Source organism: Cnephaeus nilssonii (assembly GCF_951640355.1).
Source record: "Cnephaeus nilssonii genome assembly, chromosome: 11".
NCBI classification, from domain to species: Eukaryota; Metazoa; Chordata; class Mammalia; order Chiroptera; family Vespertilionidae; genus Cnephaeus; species Cnephaeus nilssonii.
The window spans coordinates 93175052-93195525 of NC_137082.1; the positions used below are offsets into that span (position 1 = coordinate 93175052).

At 55.3% G+C, this 20474-nt stretch overlaps 2 long non-coding RNA genes across 5 annotated transcripts in view; both read left to right on the forward strand.

Moving 5' to 3' along the window:
- The window catches only part of LOC307107552, a 32209-nt gene extending 30502 nt beyond the window's left edge, over positions 1 to 1707 (forward strand). Inside the window, exon 3 of the long non-coding RNA XR_013814230.1 lies at positions 1312 to 1707. This is a non-coding gene — a long non-coding RNA (uncharacterized lncRNA). The remainder of the gene's footprint in view (positions 1 to 1311) is intronic.
- Positions 1708 to 3891: 2184 nt separating this feature from the next.
- Positions 3892 to 19162, forward strand: LOC307107551. Of its 4 annotated transcripts, none has more exons than XR_013814227.1 (6): positions 3892 to 4195; positions 4325 to 8551; positions 8963 to 9167; positions 14697 to 16670; positions 17146 to 17428; positions 17666 to 19162. It is a non-coding gene; the product is annotated as an uncharacterized lncRNA (long non-coding RNA). The 4 variants fall into 4 exon arrangements; XR_013814228.1 differs by having other exon boundaries at positions 17327 to 17428; XR_013814229.1 differs by having other exon boundaries at positions 4325 to 4847; positions 5020 to 8551; positions 17146 to 19162.
- Positions 19163 to 20474: the final 1312 nt, after the last annotated feature.

Genomic DNA, 20474 nt, shown 5'->3' on the forward strand with positions numbered 1-20474 from the left:
GGGCAGGGTGGGGGGTGTCAGGGGCGGCACCCACCTCGGCCCTGGCCGCCCCTCCCGTCACCCGCCCTTATCACTTGCCTGTGGCTCAGTCCAGGGAAGGAAAAGACGCCCCAGCCCCTTCTCAGAAGCTCGCAGGGTTGTACTGTCCCCGTCGTCATATTCCATTGCAAACAGCGTTCAGCGGACGAAGAGGCAAAGCAAAGGGGAGACACAGGGACTCGGGGACTTCTGGAACATTCCTGGGTCCCGTCACACAGGATGGTTGTTTGGAGGCAAAGGAGACAAGGAGCCAGGACTAGCGCGAGGGCCCCATCATGACACATTGTGACCAAAAGGCCCAGGAATGCCGTGTCAGAGGCGCGAGGGAAAGCGGTCCCTCTGACCCCTCACGAGTCTTCTCTTAAACCCAGTTCCTCGAACCCAGACCACCTGGGTCTGGTCACCGGTCCTCTCGGCGGGAAGGTGGCAGCAGGTAAGTCTCAGGACACACCGCGATGCCCCTAAGAGAGAGGGGACTCGAAAACGTGCCAAGTATCTGTCCCTGGGGATTGAAACACGTGTATGTGCATGCTCCTGTGTGTGTGCGTGTGTGTCTGTGTGTGTATCTATGTGTCTGTGTGCATCGGTGTGTTTATATGTATCTCTGTGTGTGCGCACACATGTGTATCTCTATATGTATCTGTGTATATGTGTGTGCATGCATACGTGTGCATCTGTGTGTATGTGTGTCTCTGTGTGTATGTGTATCTCTGTGTGTCTTTGTGTGTGTATCTGTGTGTATATGTGTATATATGTGTGTGCATGTGTGTCTCTGTGTCTCTATATCTGTGTGTGCCTGTGTATGTGTGTATGTGTGTCTCTGTGTGTGTTTGTATCTGTGTGTCTCTGTGTGTACATGCATGTGTGTGCTTCTGTGTATGTGTGTGTATGTGTGTATCTGTGTGTCTCTGTGTGTACCTCTATCTGTGTGTCTGTGTGTACATGCATGTGTGTGCTTCTGTGTATGTGTGTCTGTGTATCTGTGTGTCTCTGTGTGTCTCTGCATGTGTCTCTGTGTGTCTCTGTATCTGTGTGTCTCTGTGTGCCTGTGTGTGTACATGCATATGTGTGCTTCTGTGTGAGTATGTGTGTCTGTGTCTGTATATCTGTGTGTCTCTGTGTGTATCTGTACCTGTGTGTCTGTGTGTGTACATGCATGCGTGTGCTTCTGTGTGAGTATGTGTGTCTGTGTGAGTATGTGTGTCTGTGTGTGTCTCTGTGTGTCGGTGTGTCTGTGAGTGTGTGGCGCTAACCCCTGGGTTTTCTCTCCAGGAGGCGTTGCGGGCTGCGCTGCGTGTAACTGTCCCGCGCTCTCTTCCTCGCCGCTTTCTCTGTGCCGGTCCTCACCTTCCCGAGGCCCGTCCTCTCCGCTCTGCAGTCCACGCTCACCACGGAGCAGACGTAACCCCGGGTTTCCAGTAAATCCGCACTGGGTGCTCCCTGGGACGTGGGGGTTGAAGCCGACAGCCTGCTACACCGAGGAGACGCCGCCCCGCCCTCGCACCCAGAGGGAACCGGAGCGGGCGCGGCGTCCCTGTAAACGAGGCGACACAGGCCCGTTGCTCTGAGCGCGGGTCTCGTGAACGTGGGTCATACGCGCCCACCCTTGCCCACGTCTTCGACCAAACACAGCCCAGCACCGAGGTTTCCACGTGCAGCTCCCTCCCTCCCTCTGGCCGGGCACCCGGGGTGCTGGGGCCACGGGGCAGGCGGGCCTCTGTCAGGGGAGGCAGGGCCCTGCCTGCTGTGAGGCTGGAGACAGGCTGGGATGGGGACCCCAGTGCCGCTGGGTGGCTGTTCTGGGCCCCGTCTTATGAGGCACATTCTGGCCGGGGGCGTGGGGGAGAGGAAGGAACAGTTTGTGGGTTATTCCTCGCTGCCGTCATGATGCGCGTGGTGAAGGGCTGGGCCTCTGTTACGGGTCAGACTCACTGAGGACAAAGCTGGAGCGGGGTTTCCGACTCTCAGCCTGAGGGCCGTAGGGATGAGGTTGCGGCTGATGCTCAGAGGGGGCGCTGACTCCCGGTGACGACACCGTGGGGGCCGATGGGGAGCCAGGGAACACTAGGAGGGCCCGGAGGAGCACAGTGTCTGGGGGACAGTAGCTGGCAGCCACGGTTACACAGCGACCCGATATCCCAGGACCGTGGACACTGGGCCAGCCGTGGTTGGAAGTGACGCTGGAGACTGTGGGCTACTTGCGGGCCAGAGCCATGCCGTCCCTCCAGGGACGAGCGCCAACAGCAGGACAGAGTCTGGGTTAGTGCGGGAGGGCGGGGGACACTGCGTTTCACTTGGGAAATGCCGCAGACCGGTCCTCCTCGGGGGTTTCCTGAGCCGTGTCCCTGGGTGATGGCGACGGGCAGTTCTCCCAGCTAAAGCCACACCCGGTGCTTCCTGTCTGCTGGGTCAGAACGCCTTCTCCCGCCCGCAGAGCCCCCTCCAGGCCCCAGGGCTGCCGGGGAGTGGCCGGCTGACCGTCCCCTCCTGGGGCCTGTGCGTGCCCAGCACCCAGGAAACAGGCATCGTGGTCCCCGGCTATGGATGGAGCCCAGGCGTCTGTGGGCCCTGGAGATGCAGACGTGGACAAACAGACGTCCCTGTCCAGACGCGGCTGGCACTGCGCCTGTGCCCGGCAGCCTCGGTTGACCAATGAGGTTCAGTGTCCACCCCGGCCCTCCAGTCACTCCGAGTGGACAGGACCCAGGATGAGGGCCCCTGGCCACAGGGTTCTTCGGTGGGAGGCCAGCCTGCCGGCGGCACGTGGGTTCCTGGGCATTGGTCATCCGGCAGCGTGGACCCCCCAGCTGCCCCGCGGGGCATCCAGCTCTGCTCTCTCAACCCCGGCTCCGCGGCGGCCACACCTGTGTCGGGAGGAGAGATCACTTGTTTTCACTTGACCTCGGTTCCCCAACATGTAGCAAATGAGGATGACTAATCACATTCATCTCCCATTTCACGCCCCCTCTGGGAGATGCCAGCCCCTCCGTGGCACCTAATCCAGCGCCCGTGCCCGCGGGGCATTCCCATTCCTCAGCGAAGCGGCATCCCCTTCCTCCTCGCGCGCCCTTCAGCTGTGTGTGTTGTTTCCGTCGGCCTGTCTCGCTTCTGGTCTGTGCTGTTCTCCGAGGGCAGCGGCTGATGAAAGCAGACGCTCAGCCTGGCCTCTGTGAAGCGGACCCCGCCTTCTCCTGTGGCGTCCGGTGGTGCCGGGAGTGCCAGCAGGCACCCGCCGCCTCTCCTCATTTTCCTGGCCCCGCTCTGTGTTTCAGCCCTTGATTGGGAGCCTGCGGAGGCCGCCTCCGCCCCGCGGCGTGTGCCACGTGTGATGACCCCCCTCGCCCGCTGAGATGTGGAGAGCTGCTGTTCGGAGGCGGCTGACCGATGGAAGTGGGTTTGGCTGGGAAGACTCCCCCATTCCCAAGGTCCCCTCTTTCTCCCCAGCACCAGCGTCTTCCTGAATCCCCGCATCCTGGGAGCCTGCAGCAGGGACTCAGACTCCAAGTGCTGGGACAGGGAGGGGAGTTTGCCTCGCTTCCAGGAGGTAGCTCTGTCCAGGCTCCCAGCACACTGACTTTCTGGGAAATACTGAGCAGGTGCGGCCCCCACCTCTCTGCCCCTTCCCGCTGCCTTCGTCAGGGACCCAGGCTCTCTTCAGCCTCCTCATTGAAGCCTGTTTGCCCCGCCCCACATCCCCATCCTTACGCTTGATCCAATTCTAGGTTGTAATCGTCAACACGTTCTAGATCCACACGTCAGTCAGGGCTGCTTTCTTTGGCATTGCTCTTCAGAGGAAAGCTCATGGGAGGGGGAGGGAGGAGGAGGGGGAGGGGAAGAGAGGGAGGAGGAGGAGGGAGAACAATAGGTGGTTGGTATACTTAATCATACAAACAGGCCTTTTAATAAGGGCAGGTGAGACGTGTGACAGTGACAGGAGTGGGGCCACCAGATGCTCTGAGCCTCGGTAGCGTGTGGCCATCTCTGAGGCCTGAGCAGCCTGCAGGGCAGCGCACTGAGTGCACCAGCTGGACTGGGATCAGAGACGAAGGAACCTCACCTTCGGGAAAACCAAGCATCAGGATGCGGCACCCCCTGGAGGCCCTTCAGGAACGTGAATGTCCTGCTTCCCACCTGCTCCTTCCTCCTCCCCCGCGAGGTGGGCAGCCCTACTGGCCCCAGACGGGCTCCCCTGCTCCATCTCCCCCGGGCGGGGGGCCTCCTCCCCCCCTGGACAGAGCTGGAGGACAAGGCGTGGAGGCCAGACAGTGACCGTGCCCGTCCTCAGGGATGAAATACGGCCCTGTCGCTCCGCACGTCTCATCGGATGGATTAAGAGGCGTGTTAGGCGGGAGAGGGGATAAGCTCCGTGTGGCTCCAGAGAGCAGAGGGAGCAGACCTGGAAAGTGAGGAAGCCTCCTCGGGCGGAGCCTGGGTTCAGGTGAGGACTTCCTAACAGCTCCCTCGCCCAGAGGAGGAGCTGCTGACTCGGGAGGGGTGTTTGCAGCCCGGGGGCACTCCTGAAGAAGCCGGGTGGGCACGTGAGTGACGAGGGGTAGAGGGATTGCTGCACAGGACAGAGGCTTGAGTCACATTCTCCCCACCTCCCCAAGTCCACGTCCACACGCCTCTGCCCCGTTCAGCGGGGACTCCTAAAGTGTGCGAGGCCCAAGCAGAGACCGGCCGGCAGCATGTGAAACAGGCAGCAAATGCTCCCCCATCGCCTCCATCCCGGTCTCCCCACCAATGCTGGGACCGTGGGCCCAGGGAGCCCTGCTTCTGCCTGTGAGCCGGGGCGCCCTCTTAAACAGGTGAGAGGGAGCGGGTGGGAAGGGTCTGTTTCCCCGAGGGCTTCCCGCAGTGGAAACTCTCCCAGTGGGCAGCTGGGTGGGAAGTCACATCCAGATCAGCGTGTGGTCAAGGAGACCGACCCAACCCCACCGCCCCGCAAAGCTTCCCAAGTTTTCTCTTTTCTCCGGAAAGCCTTCCAGCCTCTCCTCCGAAAGGTGACTCGTACCCTGAAAGCTTCCTTGGGGAACCATGTCAGATTCCACATTTGAAGGACACGCCATGATCTCTGACTACCTACTGTGCGTCCGCGTGGTGCTTGGTGGCTCGGCAGTCTTGGTACTGAGATGTGCGTACGGGTCTTACTGTCTAACTGTGATAAGTTTTGGGGGACGGTCTGTGATGTTCATACAGTAGATCCAGCATTCTACAGTAACGCCCGTGGCGTCACCACCCCGGCCCCGCGGCTGTGTCTTTATGGGCAGATAGAGATTGAAGAGGGAGGTGACGGGGACACTGGGTGTGGGTTCATGTAGATGAGACACAAGGTCTCCACGCCCTCTGCTCTCACTGGGGACGCGTTTCCGCACAGGCTCCTTGTAAAACAATCGCTCCCGAGGAGGTCAGCGGCGGAAAGTTTGTCTTCCCAAATTAGTAATCAGAGAGTGAAAATAATTAATAGAGAGCGCAGCCCGGTTCCACACTGCGTTCCGTGTAGGTGTCTACAGAACGGTAAATCAGTGGGAAGAAACAATCCAGGCATTTGCAATCAGGCCGCACGCATGAGGCCCTGGGAAGGGATTTGTGCTCCAAGGAGACAACATCTGCTGCGAGCAGGTTTATAAATAACAGCCAGAGCTTCAGGTGGCGCACGGCAGACGGCCTCTCATGTCCTTGTCCTTTTGTGTCCAGCACTGAATGCGTTTACGTCCCTGCTTGTGCTCCGGCCACGAATGTCTCTCTCCTCCCGTTAAACCGAAGCCTTCCCCGCCCGCGGCCCAGAGACCCAGAGGAATCGGCTGCCTTTGCTTCTGACCGGCCCCTCCCTGTGAGGAGGAGCTCGCCCGGAAGAAGTGCCATCAGACGCACGCTCGGCACTCTCATCCGCGAACCAGTTCCTTTTGTGTCGACACCAGGCTTGACAAAAAGAATGACGTGTGAGGCCAAGTGCATGAGCACTAATTCGGAGCAATGATGGATGAGCCGATGCTGGGACCCTCTCTGATCTGGATGTTGGGCAGAAAGGCTGCTACTCTGCCCCCATTTTTAAAAGTCTCCTAATTTTCTAGTTGATGAAGTTCTCACAGACCCGGTGTCTGTGGGCTCTTGCCTCTCCTTGCATTCTCCAGCGCTCTGCCACGCGGCTGACACGCGTGAGTGACGGCCTTCCAGGAGGTGATTTTTCTTTGCCGCGAAGGCCCTGATAAACACGCCTGTCTCTGCAGTCAGTTGTGTGTGAAATCGTCCACTCTGGCCACCTCAGAGCCGTGGCGAGGAACATGGCCTGCGAGGGAGCCTGCAGCTGGCCGAGACCCCGGAGCACAGGCCCTCAGTACCCGGAGCCGTGTTGCCATCGGTCACTGTTTGCTTCTACTTCTATCCCACTTTGGGGGAAGGAGCTGCAGCAAATGAAGGTGCTGCTGGGGCTTAACCGGGAAGTTCCTTTCCGAGTGTTGGTGTCATTTAGTGGCTGTTATTTCAGCGGCCGCACCTGCTGTGGCCTTGGGCCTGGACCATGCGATTCCCCATTTCTGAGGACGCCCAGAGAACGAGCAGCACCCAGAACTCTCGAGTAAAAAACAAAACAAGCCTCCTAATTTTCATTTCCTAAAATAAGAAAGCAAGTTGACGTATTATACCCACGTTTTTCAACAGTAAAAATTGAATTAAAATATGGAAAAATAAGAGACTTTAATTTACAAATTTTAAGCACTGGCTTTGGTATGTGGAGATTTTTCCCAGACCTGGAAATTCACAACATGAGATTTATCCGGATGATCACTTAGTGCGTTATGGAATGTCGAATCACCGGGGTGTGCACCTAAAACTAGGTAATAGTGTATTTCAACTGCAATTGAAAAGTAAAATATGGTTTAAATAACAATGAATGGAAGTTGCCGGTCCATTCTGTCCGGTTTGGGATGGGTCAGAGGCTGCGTGTGCTCTTGGCGCATTAGGGAGCCTTTCTGCAACGCACGCGTGCTCTGTGGTGTCTCGGCGACTGCCGCCCATTGCAAGTTCCGTTGGCTTGAGAGCTAGCTGGGGGCTCTCTGTCGTTCTGGCACATGGACCTTACATGTACTAGGAATCCAAACCCAAAACCCAAGTACAATTGACCCTTGACCAGTGGTTGGCAAACTCATTAGTCAACAGAGCCAAATATCAACAGTACAACAATTGAAATTTCTTTTGAGAGCCGAAAACCGACTTCTGCGCATGGGCCACGAAGTTTCAATCGCACTGTACGTGCGCGCCCGCACGTGGTATTTTGTGGAAGAGCCATATTCAAGGGGCCAAAGAGCCGCATGTGGCTCGCGAGCCGCAGTTTGCTGACCACTGACCTAAGGACATTTCACATCTCCGTTTGCATCACATCTGACAACATTCTGCTCATGAATGCAAACTTCAGGGTCAACCCCCAAATTAAGTAGCTGTTGATGAAGGAACCCATCTCAAGACCCGCAGAAGTGTCCTTTCAGTCTGGGATTGGGCCCAAAGCCCAGGCGCTCGTGGACTGTGTGAAGTCCGAGTTTAGCTCTTCTTGATTTGAAGGCCAAGGAGCTAAAAACAAAATAAAACAAACAAATGAAAGAACCCCAACCAAGCGATCAGCTCCTTTTCTATCGGACAGAGTGGCAGGAGAGGGACAGGACTACTCTTCTTTGGAAAGGAAAGAGAAAGAGGCACGAGCTGCCACGGATCATGGCACGCCTGACACTCCCCTGGGAGACGCTGTTAGGAAATGCTCCCCGTGGGTCTCCGTGGTCCCTCGTTCTCCATCACTCTTGATTCCTCCCTCTGCAGGGTCTTTTCTAACGTCCTCTTTGGCCACATTTGATAAAGTCAGTGGAGGATACACGCTTCTCAGCAGCCTTCGCAGAGGCTTGCTGTCTCCAGGAACTTGGGGACCCCCAGGACTATGTGCAGCTTGGAAAATACCCCCATTGTTTTGACATCTGGCAGTGTTTTTGACAATACAGGTCTCTCAAAAGCCGTGTGGGCTTTCTGTGTACTTAATTTTTGTCCACTGTGTGTGCTCAAAACACAGTTATTTCCAACACGTTCTCTGTACATATAGACTTAATTAGGACCACTTCAGCCTCCTCAGACTTCTGTGGGACGATGCCCTGACCTTTCTACCAGGCGTTCTGTTCAGCTGGATGATATAATAAACACTATTATTTCTTCTGTTGGCAAGCAAAGGGTGTTACAGTCATTCCTCTGATGTGGTCTTTATATTAAGGGTGTATCTTTCTGTCAGCACATGGATTTGATGGTTTTCAGAGTCTCTGTCATATGGCCATGCATTTGATTTAGTGAGATTCAGTTTTATTTCTAATGTAGAGATTTCTGGGCTTTTTATATCCGCTCAAAGTGTTGCTTGCAAAAATAGTTCTTTTCCTAGTGCTTCTATTTCTCATAGCTCATCAAATGCATTTAGGAGCAGCAGATCAAGTTGTCTGCAGTTTGCTGTAGATGCCCTTGCACAAATCCACGCCTTTATTAGGTACGTCATGCGCCTGCCAGACTCCTGGGTCTGTCGTGTGGGACCTCCCGGAGTGCCCAGGCAGCTGCGATGCTTGTTGCATTCATCGCCCTCCGCGTTGGACTTTCTTGGGCATTGGCTCATGGAGCACTAAGCATTTCCTTTGCAACAGCTAATTAAAAGGTTGCTGTTACTGAATAAAATATAGATTTAAAAACAAAAGCTGTTAGTAGCTTTTATCCATCATCAAGGAATTAACCAATTGGCAACAAGTGGGACAGCTCCATTTCTGTAGATCTCCGAGGCCTAAACAGCTTAATGGGGGAGGCATGTTAAAAGGGATGGAATGACGTTCATTGTGGATTAAGTTAATACATTTCAGACCCACCGCTTGGCTTAATTTAACAAATTCCACGTCTTGCTGTTTGGCAGGAAATGGTTGCATGGACGTCATTCCAGCCCGGCTGACTGAGCTGGTAGAAAGGGCCGGCTCCCGCTGAAAACTTCATCTTGATGTTGCCTCGTTGCCCAGGCTCCACCCTGCCTCTCCGAGCTCCTCCCCTCCCTCCTTCTACCCAGAGCGAGGAGGGCGAGCATCCCTCATGCTTTCCAGGCAAAGCCACCTGAAACGGAGCAGGTTAGTCCGCTGTTGGGGAAACGGGGGTGTGGGGGGTGCCCTGCCATGCTTATAATCACTGAGTTCTAGAACGTGTCCATGTTTCTATGTCATTAGATCACTGATATTCTTTTGAGGTAGGAATGGGAAAATGAGAAGTTGGGTGGAAAATGATGTAAATCACTATTTAGTTTTTATCATTGACCCGCTACTATGAACCGGGACTCGGCACGCATTTCCTTGTTTATTTCTCAAAATAACTGCAGGGTTGACCTCGCTTCTCCTAATGTGCTAGTGAGGGAAGGGGTGTCTGCACTGTTAGAATGTGGCCATGGGCATGCCTGGTGGGGGCAGGACTCCAACTAAGTCCTATCAACCCCCGCCCTGCAGATTTATGCCTTGTGCTGCCCTCTCTGCCTCTGTGGGGGGCGTGGGGGGGAGGGGGGTGAAGGGGGGCGGGGAGGGAATCGGGCTTTACTCACGATGCTCGGAGCAATCCATTCCCCTTCAGTCTCTGCCCCGAAGGTGTCGCTTGCACCTCGCAGGGGTCCTTGTGGTTGAGGCATTTCCATGCCGCTTGTCATCAAGAAGATTCCTCCCAGCGTCTCTCCTCCCCTCGGGGGTCGGGGGATCCCACCATGTGTCACACGTGGAGATAGTGGCAGGTGGCACCTCCCCCGTCCTGGAAGCCGTGGGCCACAGGACACTATGGCTGTGTGGGCAGCCCTGACCGCAGTACAGAGAAAGCCAGTGAGGCTGTGTCGGTGCCTCCTTCCTTAGCCAGCTAACTGCCACGCGTCCCAAACGGAAACCAGCCCCACACGCCATGATATTTTGAATTTAATTTTAAAAAATCAATTTGCCGTGAATATTATAAAAATAAATATATTACTCACAATTCGGGTGTTCTTGAATATTTTCAGCTGAAAATTCTCACGAAAAATGATTTTAAAGTTGGTCAGGGCTGCCACTTAGGGAAAACATTTTTTTATGGACGCGTGTGGCGTGCGGGGAAGGTCCACTGCTGGCGTCTACAGGCGCTGGTGCGTCCTCACTCAGGGCTGAGGCTAACAGGCTGCGCACCAGCCGCCCCCAAATCCAAAGCCGCCCCCACGAGCGTGCTGCTTGCTCACGTCGCTGAGGCGCCCGCGGTGGCTGTGGGAGAGGCAGGGGGTCCAGCCGTGCTTGCTGCTCAGCTGAGCTGGGTTCGCTCTGAGCCCAGGCCCTGCTGTGACTCAAGGGCTTGAGTGGGAACTGGCCTCAGCTAAGGTCCACCTGCTCCGGGTGCGCTCAGTGGTCTGGGACCGACTGTGGGGCGGTTCTGCTCATGGAAACGGACTCGGTACAAGCGGAGCGACAGGAAGGAGGTGATGTCATTAAGTCAGAACAGACCCACCGTTACCTCCTCATCAGTCACCGGACAGCCCATCCCTGACCCGAGGAGCAGATTACACTTCTGTTGGCGATGAGGGGGTGCTGAGGCTCGCCGGGGAGGGTGGGAATAGCCTATGGAATAGTTTACGGGCCACCAGCGCCCCCACTTCCCTATGAGCAGCACTGGCAGAGGTGAGCCCGGCGCAGCGCCGTGAACACCCGCCTGGTGATGTCAGCACGTACGGCCTCGGTGCATGCAGGGAGCACCATGGTCAACCACGTGGGCCATGTGGTGAGGCGATCCCGCTGGTCACCTTGGGGTGACCTTGGGGTGTAACATGACACATGAGTGAGGGTGAGCGTATGCATGGGCTCAGAAGCATGGGCCCCGGACGGGACTGCAGTGCAGCTCAGAACTCTGGGCCTTTGTCAGAGGAGCTAGCCTCAGCCGGCCATCTGACCACGGCCACCAAAGCCATCCTGGACGCCAGCCTCGCAGGCATTTCCACGAGCCGACTCACCTCAGAGGAGCCACACCTCCCTCCTACCCACAGTTGGTGCCGTCTGTCCCCCAGATTCAGCCACGGGATGGCAGCTGTGTGCAGACACCGCGTGAGGACTCCGCAGTGGGAAGATGTGAGATTCCTAGGTCACACCCGGGGGAGAGAGCGCCGAGTCGGCAAAGTAAGCACGTAAAGAACAGCAATGATTTTGTGACGAGCTGATGACGCCTGTTCACTGAGTATGTGCTACCACTGTTAGTGTTTCTTCCCAAGTATGCTGATGCTGACAGCTGTTAGGTGGGTGCTCTCCTCCCTTACTGATGTTCATGTTTTCAAAACAGAGGAGAGACTGCAGCAAGAGAGGCAGAAAGTCACTCGCCCAGGTCACATGGCCATTAGTTGTCAGGACTTGTTTGAGCCCAGAGTCTGTGTGCTGTGTGCTCACTCGCGAGGAGGAACTTCCATCAAAATGTGATGAGTGCTGAGAGCCACGCGAACCCGCGCCTCTGGGAGCCGGGAGAGCCAGACCCGCGCCTCTGGGAGCCGGGGGAGCCAGGCCCGCGCCTCTGGGAGCTGGGAGAGCCGGGCCCGCGCCCCTGGGAGCCGGGAGAGCCGGGCCCGCGCCCCTGGGAGCCGGGAGAGCCGGGCCCGCGCCCCTGGGAGCCGGGAGAGCCGGGCCCGCGCCCCTGGGAGCCGGGAGAGCCGGGCCCGCGCCCCTGGGAGCCGGGAGAGCCGGGCCCGCGCCCCTGGGAGCCGGGAGAGCCGGGCCCGCGCCCCTGGGAGCCGGGAGAGCCGGGCCCGCGCCCCTGGGAGCCGGGAGAGCCGGGCCCGCGCCCCTGGGAGCCGGGAGAGCCGGGCCCGCGCCCCTGGGAGCCGGGAGAGCCGGGCCCGCGCCCCTGGGAGCCGGGAGAGCCGGGCCCGCGCCTCTGGGAGCCGGGAGAGCACTCGCTCTGGCTGTGGACGGCGTTCACAGGAAAGCAGCCCGTGGACGGGGTCTGCCTGTGAAGATAAGCGAGAAGACGACATTTCCGGTGGAGAGAACAGCCTGGAACAGCCTGGAAGCAGGAGGGGGGGCTCAGAGTTCAGCGTGGCAGGAGCTGGGGGTCACGGAGCCACTTCCACTGGCAAAACGAGCTGGTCTGAGAGCACCTCCTGGCACAGCCATCCGCTAGAAGGAAGGCTCCGATGCTGGAGAGAAAGGAAATTAACAAAGAGGTAATATTGAGCAGACAGTCCAGTCATCTATAATAATAAAAGCGTAATATGCTAATTAGACTGGACATCCTTCCAGACAACCTTCCGGGCGAAGCCAGGGCTGCGAGGGAAGCCTGGTTCCCAGGTGCCTGCCGGCGGCCGGAGAGAGGCCTGGGTCCTGGTGCAGAAGGGAAGCCCGGGTCCCGGGTGCCAGAGGGAAGCTGGTGCCAGCAGCCAGGGGAAGGAAGGCCGCCCCTTGCACGAATTTCATGCATCGGGCCTCTAGTCAATGAATAATTGAATGAATGTGGGAAATAGTGTTACTTCTGTGGAGACACTTCTGAATCCAGCCTGTCTTGTTATGACCAGATGGGTCCTTGCCAACCATTTAGGTCCAATGGAACGCAAATTTATCTGCGTTTGTCTGAGCAAAACAGAATAAACAAAATAACCAAACCCATTAGAAGGCACTGTCAAGAACTGGCCAGTAAAGAACATTGCTGAGTTGACTGAAAAGTAAAAAAAAAAAAAATTATCCAAAATTAGTGTCTGCTAAGATAGGGCCTGGCTAGACAATTGAGCTTACGTTGAGGTGACTGCATTCCTTCGCTTATTCATTCATTTAGCAAATATAAAAAAGATCTGTTGAGCATGTGCCCTGACGCAGGCTGCATTCCGCCCCGGCACACGGTGGTAAGTGCAGACTGAGCCTGGCCCTTGCGGATCTCACATCGATGGAGGAGCCGGAGCTGAATAAGAAAGAGTTTGGTCAGACACCGCTGGTGAATGGACTGATCCCGTGGGCGGGCTCATGGAGCTGTTGAGTGAGAGAAGACTTGTAAGAGCACTGAGACCGTGTCCACGGCCACAGAGACCGTGTCAACGGCCACAGAGACCGTGTCCACGTCCACAGAGACCGTGTCGACGACCACAGAGACCGTGTCCACGTCCACAGAGACCGTGTCAACGGCCACAGAGACCGTGTCCATGTCCACAGAGACCGTGTCAACAGCCACAGAGACCGTGTCCACGTCCACAGAGACCGTGTCAATAGCCACAGAGTCCATGTCCACATTCACAGAGACCGTGTCCACGTCCACAGAGACCGTGTCAACAGCCACAGAGACCGTGTCCACGTCCACAGAGACCGTGTCCACGTCCACAGAGACCATGTCCACGTCCACAGAGACCATGTCCACGCCCTGGACAGCTGGGACCAGCACAGACGTGAGCAGGAGGGACCTGCATCTGCATGTCTCCCTGCAAAGGTGGCGTCGGGAGCAGTGCCTGGACATGCGGCCACATGGGCTTGGGGAGGAGCAGGGCAGGCAGCAGGTGGGTGGGAAGAGCCCGGAGTCAGTGCCCACTCGGCCCAGGCCAGCAGGGAGGCGGCCACGTGCTGCCGTCCATGGAGGAGGGGTTTTCTTGTCTGAGGGAGCGCCTGGGACCCGGCCTCACAGCTTGGCCGGTCTGCTCATTCCCTCAAAGCCTCCCCTTTGTGGGGAAGCCCCTCCCCGCTGCCTGGTGGTTAGAGCGAGAAAGGACTGAACTAACCCCTCAAGCATCTGCTAGCTGCCCTGACAGAGGCTGATTCGCCTGGGCCAGCAGCCCTGGGCCACGGGGAGATGTGAGGCCTGGGTGGATGCGAGGCCTGGGTGGATGCGAGGCCTGGGGAGCGGTGAGGCCTTGGTGGATGCGAGGCCTGGGGAGATGCGAGGCCTGGGTGGATGTGAGGCCTGGGTGGATGCGAGGCCTGGGGAGATGCGAGGCCTGGGTGGATGCGAGGCCTGGGTGGATGCGAGGCCTGGGTGGATGCGAGGCCTGGGTGGATGCGAGGGCGAGGCCTTGGTGGATGCGAGGCCTGGGGAGCGGCGAGGCCTGGGGAGCGGCGAGGCCTGGGGAGCAGCAAGGCCTGGGTGGATGCGAGGCCTGGGGAGATGTGAGGCCTTGGTGGATGCGAGGCCTGGGGAGATGTGAGGCCTGGGGAGCGGCGAGGCCTGGGGAGCAGCAAGGCCTGGGTGGATGCGAGGCCTGGGGAGATGTGAGGCCTTGGTGGATGCGAGGCCTGGGGAGATGTGAGGCCTGGGGAGCGGCGAGGCCTGGGGAGCGGTGAGGCCTGGGGAGCGGTGAGGCCTGGGTGGATGTGAGGCCAGGGGAGATGTGAGGCCTGGGTGGATGCGAGGCCTGGGTGGATGCGAGGCCTGGGTGGATGCGAGGCCTGGGTGGATGCGAGGCCTGGGTGGATGCGAGGCCTGGGTGGATGCGAGGCCTGGGTGGATGCGAGGCCTGGGTGGATGCGAGGCCTGGGTGGATGCGAGGCCTGGGTGGATGTGAGGCCTGGGTGGATGTGAGGCTGGCCCTCCCAGTGATCAAAGGGGCTGATGGCTCTGCACCAGGTGGGAGCAGGGGCTGAGTTCCCGGGGAAGGTGAAGCTGTGCCCATGCACACCTTCCTGAAAACGGGCTGTTGGACTCCCCAGCTCCCCAAAGGCCTCGGAAAGCCCCGGCTGACGGAGTCCGCACCCCAGCCTCGCTCCTCCAGTCTCCGCTCAGGATGTTCATCAGGTCCCACCCGTGAAGAGGCATCATCCTGCTCGCTGCGGACGAGAGCACGGGAGGCTGGGGAACGCCGATGCTCACCGATACTGCATTGACAGCACCTGTCAGCACCGTCCTGTGCCGGCCATGGGGAAATGACTGCCCGCATATCTTCCTTCCTCCTCACAGCCAGGGGAGCGAGAGCCACTCCAGGCCCTGGGAACGGCAGGAGGGCGGGACGGGGCCTCCGCCCCGACTGAGTCTCCCCCTCCTGGTGTCCCCCCCCCCCCCCCGCCCACTGCGGGTTGGCCAGTTGAGAGTTGGGATAGAATGGGTGCTTGCCCCAAACTCTCTGTGTTTCTCATCCCGGGTGGGACTAGGGGACACAAACACCCTTAGAATATAGTCACAACCTTCAAGGGGCTTGTTTTGGGGGTGCAGATGGGAGGACAGGTGGAATTCCGACCCCCAACCTCTGGGTGGGCTATAATAGATCCTCTCCGCCCTGAGAAAGCCCTTTTCGTCCAGGGTCATTCCGGGGCTGCGGGAACATTCCTGTTCCCAAGAACCCCCCTGAAATGGATCTCCTACGGACGCAGTGCGGTGCCACGGCTAAAAGCACAGTCTTTGGGTGAGACCTAGCTGGAGCCCCGCTTTGCACAGGAGCTGTGTGCCTGAGGCAGGCACCTTCCCTTGGAGCCTCAGCTCCCTGCACCGAGGGAGGGTCAGCTAGGACAAACACAATGAAAGGGGACAGGTCTTACGTGCCCGTGAATGTTAGCTGCTATTTACATGCTTGTTGTTAGGTAAAACACTTAACACAATGGCGGAGAACACGTGCTCAAAAATAATAACCACTTAAGTTATAATTATTATATCAAGTTCTTAGCAAGCATCTGACTCCTTTTATACTGCACACAGCAGCGGGGTATTGTTGTTGTGGTTTCCAGGAGCTCAGAGACTCCGGTCGTGATGACCATGGCTTGTAGCTCTGCCACACCTGGCTGACAGTCTGGGGCTCACAAAACTCTTAATACGGGAAACGACGGGGACGAGCCTCACGCGACCCGGTCAGACCGTCTCCTGGACCAAACTGCGGGGAGAAGTGTGGGGCCAGGAGGCAGGTCTGAGTGAGGAGCTCTGTTTGGGAACAAGGACATAAAGGAGACGTACCGTATTTTCCGGCGTATAAGACAACTGGGCGTATAAGATTTTCCTGGGTTAAAAAGTTGTCTTATACGCCAGAAAATACGGTGTATACACACACACACACACACACACACACACACACCGTATTTTCCGGCGTATAAGACAACTTTTTAACCCAGGAAAATCTTATACACCCAGTCGTCTTATACGCCGGAAAATACGGTATATTGACTCAGTGTTCAGTGTGAGCCTTTGGCACAGAACAGAAAGTGTCCGCCCGCCGCCTGCAGAGCCAAACACCGGCCCGAGAGCCGCAGCGCAGGAGCGGCTATTTTGTGATGCGTGGTGCCAGCCCTGAGAACCGGACGCTGCTGCTCTGAGGTCCGAGCTCCCGCAGGCGTGTAGGTTACTGATGACGTAGGACAACATCACAAGACACCGTAGACTAGGGGTTCGAGGACACGGAGGAGACTGACGGGTTGGGGGTGAGGAGTCATTTCTTCAGGCCTTGAGGACAGCTCTGAGGTCCGGTCCCGGGTCCCTCTGTCGGGTCTCCTGGATTTGATCCCAGGACCTTAGGGCTCAGAAACTAAAATGTAATTTAGGTCAAGATGTTATCTCCATGTCTCTGGGTCTACTTTTGATCACCAGTTTATTTGGGTCATTAGATTCCACCTATGAGTGAGATCATGGGATACTTGTCTTTCTCTGCCTGATTTATTTCGCTCAGCAAAGGCTCTCCAGGACCATCCATGCTGTTGCAAATGGTAAGAGTTCTTTCTTTTTTATTGCCACCTACTATTCCATTGTGTGAGCATGGACAGACTATGGAACCTCAGAGGGAAGTCAGGGGAGGGTGGGTGGGAAGAGATCAACCAATGAACTTGTCTGCATATATGCATCACCCATGGACACAGACAATGGAGTGGTGAGGGCCTGGGGGTGGGGAGAGGATGGGAGTGGGCTGGAAGAGGTTAATGGGGGAAAGGAGGACCTATGTAATACTTTCCACGATAAAGATTAAAAAAAAAAAAAAAAAAGATGTTGTCTCTAGCCTGACAGAGGTCCGGGCTGTGTAACCATTCGTCAGATCCTGGCTGCTGTCTTTGCTGCCTCGGGGTCGCTGGTTGTGGGAGAGGCTAGGTCTCTGAGGGTGATGGAGAAGAGGTGTGATGTCTAGAGCGAGGATTTAGAACGAAAGCTAGTTGCAGTCACAAGGAGCCTGGGTCTTGCTTTCACCAGGTGCTTTCGCGTGGGCTCACTCGCTCAGCCTGCCAGTGACCCTGGGGAGGTTCTCAGCCTCCATTCTTAAGAAAACTGGTCAGGGCCTTGAGAAGGCAGCTAACTTGTCCCGTGAGGCAGGTAGTGGACTGCCAAGCCAGGACTAGATCCCGGGACTGTGTGACTCCTTCCCGTTACCCAGCCATGCAGGTGGCGTGGTCATCAGGCAAAATCGAGTTCATGGAAAGAGAACTCATTCCCAAGTGAAGAACTTCCCCAGAGGTTCGCGGAAGATGTTTTCAAGGTGTGTGTTGGGTGCGGCGGCTTTAGGTTGTCACTTTCGGCACCTTCTCCAGTCGCTGTGCTAATGAGATGCCTTAGAAAAGCTCCACCTCTTCATTCCCATGACAGCTCTGCCCACCCAGGGAGGAAGGACAGCATCTGGCCACCAGGAGGGGTGGGGCCTGGTTGTGATCCTTGGTGTTAAAGGCCAAGACGTGAGATGGACGAGGTTTCCATTGTCTCTGGGTTTTCCTTTCAGGAAAAGGCACCCGCACACCTGACTCGTTTGAACTGAAGACGAGTGGCAGGCAGTGAGGAAAGCAGCCCACGGAAAGCTCTGTAGCCGATGATGCAGCCCCTGTGTTGTCTGTGCACTCCTCCGTTAAGAAATCACAGAGAATGAGAACAAAGGAGGGCATTGTTAGGCAGGTGTTGAAGAACAAGGATTCTGGACTTCCTCCTCCTTGTTCTCGTCTTCACAACTGTATTCAACACGGTTGCAAAGCCAGCCAAGAACTGGCTGCTTCCACTCTTTTCTGTGCTGTTTATTCTTGATTGTGTTTGTGGGTTTGTTTTCTCTCTCTCCCCCTTTTTGAGAATATTTTCTTTAAGGGTCCTGTTCTCTGGCACAGACTCAACTTCTCAAGGCCTGAAAGATTTTGAGATCTCTCTGACTTGAGAGAGAGAGAGAGAGAGAGAAGAGAGAGAAGAGAGAGGAGAGAGAGAGCTCACTATCCCCCACATCTGCACGGAGCTGGGCTGTCTGTGAACATGGGAGGGGACGTCTGTTGTAACCTGAGTCATCAGTGCTGGAACATCAGCGTCTGCTTTCCTCACTGCAGAGTTCATGCATCAGTTCCCAGAGGGAAGACGGTGCTTACAGTGACCTTCAGCTTTCCTGGGGCCACGAGCCGGCGAAGCAGTTGCCTGGAACTGGGAGGCAGCGCCTGGACCAGCTGAATCCGAGGAGCAAGGCAAGTCTGATTTCTGTAGCCATCGCTGCTCTCACTGCTGTGGATGCTGTTCCCAAAAGCACTGCCCTTGGTGAACGGAGGCACATTCTTTCCTTCGTTCATTGAGAAAGTATATGTTTACAGGCCATGTGTCAGAGAGGATGATCTACCACGTGTGCCGGTTAATAATGCGGATTTTGTCATCAAAGAAAACACGATCATTTCAAGAGAAACATCAAAAGTGCTTTATTCAAAGCAGTGTCCATCGCTAGCTACACATTTCCCCGATCTTTCAGGTAATTTGTGGATACCATCCCAATAGAACTTTAATTGTTTTGAGGCAGACCATTCAGAGACCCAATTGTCCACTTCTTCCTACATTTTTTGAAGTGCTGCTCAGAAAGTGCGTGTGCCATCGATTGGAACAAGTGGTCATCTGAAGGAGCAAGGTCTGGTGAATATGGCGGGTGGGTTAATACTTCCCAGGCAAGATCTTTTAACGTTTCTTTATCTGGTTTTGAAGTGTGTGATGGTGCGTCATCATGAAGCAAAATTACTTTGCCGTGTCTTCTGGCCCATTCTGGTCGTTTCACGATCAAAGCGTGGTTCAAATTGATTATTTGTTGTCGGTAGCGATCAGTATTAACCGTTTCACCTGGTTTTAGAAGCTCATAATACACCACACCTTCCTGATCCCACCAAACGCAGAGCATTGTCTTCTTTCTGAAGCGATTTGGCCTTGCAGTCCATGTTGATGGTTGACCTGGATCAATCCATGATTTTGTGCATTTGGGATTCTCAAAATAAATCCACTTTTCATCACCAGTCACAGTTCAATGCAAAAAAAAGATTTTCTTTCGTGCCGTTGAAGCAACATTTTACTGATGACTTTTCGTTTTTCCATTTATCTTTCTTTCAGTTGATGTGGCACCCATTTTCCTTCCTTTACAATCTTTCCCATTGCTTGTAAACTATAGGAAATAGTTTGCTGAGCAACGTTTAACCTTTCTGCAAGTTGTTTTTGAGTTTGACACGCATCTTTATCCAATAATGCTTGTAATTGTTGGTCTTCAAACTTTTTTGGTTGATCTGGACGTCTTTGTCTTTCACATCAAAATCATCACTTTTAAAGCGTTAAACCAGCGTTCACAAGTGTCTTGAGATGGAGCATGTTCACCATAAGCTTCCCGAAGTATACGATAACTTTCAGCAGCACTTTTCTTCAAAATAAAGTAATGAATTAAAACTTCCCACAAGTGCTCTTTTTCTGGCACGAAATTCGACATTTTTAAGCATAAAAATATCTCTGATGTTAACGCCTTCAGAAAATTTGACATATGAAGTTTTGAAGCTTGCTGTCAACACAACAAAATAGCATACAGATCAAATCGCATATATAACAACATATGCGTAACTCCATCTAGTGAAAAAATCCGCATTTAACTGGTACGCCTGGTAAAGAGGGGTACGAGACTACCTCCATTCTCAAGACACCCCACGACTAGCAGCAGAGAAAGGCGCACACAGAGACTAGTTGGAGCTGCTGTAATAAAGTGTATGAGAGGCTCCACGGTGTCAGGCCTTGGAGGGCTTAGTAAATAAGGAAGGCCCAATGCACAGATTCCCTCTGAGCCATTATTGATGGTCACTTGGCAGTGCTCCTTCCAAGAGGGAGGGCAGAGCCCATGCTCTATCTCTTGAAGTCACCAAGGGTTTGATTGCACAGTTACCCAGCGTTTCTGGGAATAATCACAATATAGAAATGGTCTTGTTAGAAATTTGATACTAACAATATTAATTAACAAAATACTCAGTTATTGAAATGACAAGAAACTAGTAAGTGGACTGTATGTCTATTGAGAATTTCTGTGCACCTTTCGTTTACAAAACCCCGTCACCTTGCGGACACTGACCTCTGGCTCCTGTCCCGAGTGGAGGTTATGCCTTGGTGTCCCGTGGCTTCTGTGTCCAGTCCGTGAGCCTGTATCGAGGCCTCGACAAAACCGTTTCTCTCTTCCACGGCCACGTGATACTTCTTTCAGGAAAGCACCGCATTATCTTGTTTATGTCATAGATGCTGTTTATATCACATTCCATTTCTCTAGCATGAAGATT